At 32.6% G+C, this 4,102-nt stretch overlaps 1 long non-coding RNA gene across 1 annotated transcript; it reads left to right on the forward strand.

The window, feature by feature from the left end:
* The first annotated feature begins 296 nt into the window (after positions 1 to 296).
* LOC148788648 (uncharacterized) lies at positions 297 to 3,030 on the forward strand. Its single transcript, XR_016064914.1, has 4 exons — positions 297 to 469; positions 556 to 687; positions 1,534 to 2,084; positions 2,613 to 3,030. It is a non-coding gene; the product is annotated as an uncharacterized LOC148788648 (long non-coding RNA).
* Positions 3,031 to 4,102: the final 1,072 nt, after the last annotated feature.

A 4,102-nucleotide genomic window follows, 5' to 3' on the forward strand; every position in this document is an offset into this window, starting at 1 on the left:
TGAGTTTTTTTATTTATCTTTTTTACGGGGGTGGGGGGGGGGGGATGGGGGTTAAATCTTTTGAAATTAACAATTTTTATTCTAACCATTTATTCAAGAACCAGTTTGTGAGGATCGTGCCAAGTCAATACGACGTATTGATGTGGCATCATCCTGACTGTTTGTCATGAAAATATCTTATATAACTTAGTATAAATATCATTAAATAATATTTTGAGAATTTTCTCAATTAAATTCACTCTATAAATTTATCCCCCCCCCCCCATACAGATACATAATTTATTATCTATCAATTGCTTGGTCACCCTCTTGTCGTTGTTTCTTTCATTACTATTCTCTCTCTCTCTCTCTCTCACACACACACACACTATCTCTCTCTCTCTCTCCCACACACACGCACAGACATCCTTCCAAGAACTCTTTGTGCACAGAAGAAAAGATGGAGGACGTCTCAGATGAAGCAAGCAATGTAGATCTTTACTCAATAATTCAACTTTAGATTTTATTTTATATATTTGTATAAGCTCTCACAATTGTTCATTTTTCACCTTGTAGATAATACTTGAGAGAGATAACTTCTATGGTTGTGGAAGAGTTAATGGTCTGCTCTTTTCGGAACCACTCAATTTTAATTTTTTGGCACCTCCTCCTCCACCACCATCACAAGTGCCTCCAAGAGTCCAACAGGTATGGCAGATCTTTCCTTCTTTCTTTCAGTTTTTTTCTCAAAAAAAAAAAATGTCTGATCTCCGTTCTTCTTCATCTGTTCAGATCTTTTATTTTAAGTATAAATTTTATAAAATGTACTAATTTAAAACTAATATATGTTAAATCTTGTAAGTGGAACACAATTCCTTTTGCTTTTCCTTTGAATTTTGAAATAAAACTTTCCCAAAAAAAAAAACAATCAAAATTGGCGTGTTGGTGGGGGGGGGGGGCAGTTACAAGATTTGATCTATTCTTTTATCTCTCTCTGACTCTCTCTCTCTCTATTTCTCTCTCTCCCTTTTTTTTCTTTAATATATGGGTAAATATTAATGATGGCATCCAAATGAAATTTATTTACAAGCTAAATTGTCAGATAAGTTGTTAAAGATTCAACCAAACTAATAAATTTGACGATGTCAAAAATCAGTATAATAGTTTTTATTTTAAGACCAGAGTTAATCAAAGTATTATGTTTATTTATAGCTTGTCTTGAATTACCTCTTGATATAAGAATTCAACAAACCGAAGGATATTCTCTACAGTTAACACACACATAAACGCATATACTAAAGTATAATATAGAAAAAATCTATTGTCTATCAAACCAAATTAAGGCACATGGATTACATATATGTATTATGTCGTCAATTCATACCTGAATATGCTTATTCTAATAATCATATAACTTCTTATTTTGTTAGTTACAAAAGTATATATATAACTATCACCCACTATCCATAAAGAGAGAAAAAAATAAAAGCACTTAGGCACATGGATTACATATATTTATTGGTTAAGTTAATACTTAAAATTCAATTCTTGCAGGAGCAAGTAGGGTCAAACAACGAAGGATCTTCACAAAGAAAGAAACGGGACCTTATTGCATCTAGGATTGTGGAATCAAAAGTAATTTTACTCCGACTTTTAAAATGCGAGGAACAATCGCAATATATTTTATAGATGTTAGAGGTTGCTTTAGTTTCTTCTTTATGAATCATACTTTGCTTATATCCACTATAAGAAAATCTTGAAAGAAGCAATTCTAATAAAAGAAAAGAACCTTGCACTTGTATTACACATTTAATTTGAATATGAAATACGAAAAATTGGTATGACCTTATTTATATTCTTTTTTTCTTGCATCAAAGATTGCAACAACGAAGACCATATATTATGTTTTATTACTATATGAGTGTTTGAATAGAAGAAAGATGGAAGCTAAAGAAATCCAGCTTTTGCAAAGGGTGGTCTTCCCGGTTACTGAAGAAGTCTATACGGAGATAGAAAGCAAGTATCCATTGTCAATGAAAGAACAACTCGAGGGGAGATGAATTATTGAGGTTAGAGAATGCACAGGAACCACCAAAACTAAAAAGGTATATATTAATTAATATAACTACATGTGTCATTCAATTGAGTAGATACAAAAAGTACATTAGTAAATATACCGCATGGGTTTCTTAATTAAGTAGATTCAGAAGATACATTAATTAAAATAATCGCATGGGTCTCCTTAACTATATATTAATTTGTTAATATTATTTTCTTAAAATATTAGCTATTGGATTTATAAGATGAATATTTCTCTATAAGGATCTATCTGCTCGTTAACAAGAGTCGTAATTACTTACGTTCCAAAATACATAATTCACTTGCATTAATTTCCTAACTGAAATTTCTTTTTCTTAGTTTAATTTCCACGAAAAGGTCAACAAAACCATCCGATCTATAAATTACATTGCCACATTCATTATGTACCGTGTGATTTACTAGACTCCGGTCAGCACTCATTCTAATGTATTCAAACTTTGCAAATCTACAAATTTTACTGTACATTCTTTCTGTGCAATTCTATGTTTGAAAACGCAATGTTGATGTGCACGTTTGATGACCATGATATGCAGCCTTCTTCCCTGCAATTCTATGTGTGAAAACTCAATTTTGATCAAGGGACTTTGGCATAACAGCAGGAAGAAGAGAGTTAGGAAGGCAGCGGCTCGATGATTCAATCTCCGCTGAGATTGGTGCTCTGTGTAATGGGTTCTGTGGTGTTACCTCTATGGGTAGTTCTCTTGGAGGTACTTGTCGGGAAGGTGGTGGTGGAGGGGAAGGCAGAAGTAGTGCCGAAAAATTAAAATTAAGTGGCTCCGGAAAGAGCACACCATTAACTTTCCAACCACCATAAAAGTTATCTCTCTCAAGTATAGTTTCCATCTACAAGGTAAAATTAAATTTATTTTAGATTTTGTAAAAAACTGTAAAACCGAATCGGAAGGTGAATGAAGTTGAATCGTTGAATAAAGATCTACATTTCTCCCTTTATTTGAGTTTTGCTCCATCTTCTCTTGTGTGCACAAAGAATTCTTTCGAGTATGTGAAGGGAGGGGGGAGAGACACACAAATGATATAAAATGGAGGATACAAAGACAAGAGGGTGAGTAAGTAATCGTTGGGTGATTTATTATGTATGTGAGTGTGTTAGTGTGAGTGTGAGTGTGTGTATGGATGCATAAGGAAAAATGAATGTATTTAAAGCAGAACAAAAATAAAATTCAACATCAACGACAACTAAATACAACTTTAATAGGAATATGAGTGTATTTATGACACATTAAATTGTGTCCAAAGTCGGAATATCTATAGTGTTGCAACAATTTAAATAAAATACACTACAAAAAAAGGCGGGATTTTGCACGTATCAGTAGACCGTTCCAAATCCCGTTTGATATTGAGATGGGTATTGGAACACAATAGGAATAGAACCTGATAGATGACGTCATGATCACCATTTTTCATGGATTAAATTTTTGAAACTGGCAAAGCGTGCCAAAATGTGTTCCAAATAAATAGTTATAAATGTTGTTCCAAAGACAGTTCGAATATAGTAATAGTAGATGGTTGGAATTCTGTTTGAAACACAATATTAGAATTAGGGGCAGTCTTACATTGAATGTTCCTATATGTGAGACAACTGATGTTGAATGAGGTACAATTTGGAACGATTTTGAGTACGCACCTAAGCAATTAAGTAAAAATACATCCTAATTATGAGTTTTAATTAAAATAGAATGTGTTACAATGATCGTCCCAACAACTGGTGCAATTTGGAACGATTTTATTGTTTTATTAAATAGTGTATTACTAAGACAGTTCCAAATAAAGTACAACGACTATAATTTAACGGTCGAAAAACCATTCTTAATTCCATTGCAATGACCATTTCAAATTGTAAAATAATGGCTACTTTTAACGGCTAATTATGTGTTCTAGTAACCGTTCCAAATTTTTCTATTATATACGTGTTCCTCGCTTTCCATTTTATTTCATTATTTTCTTTCATTCTTCTTATTTTATCTGTACTTCTTGAATCTCTCTGGAATTTCTTGATCTGTCA

Source organism: Sesamum indicum, linkage group LG3 (genome assembly GCF_026168435.1).
Source record: "Sesamum indicum cultivar Baizhima isolate 11 linkage group LG3, ASM2616843v1, whole genome shotgun sequence".
Taxonomy (NCBI): Eukaryota; Viridiplantae; Streptophyta; class Magnoliopsida; order Lamiales; family Pedaliaceae; genus Sesamum; species Sesamum indicum.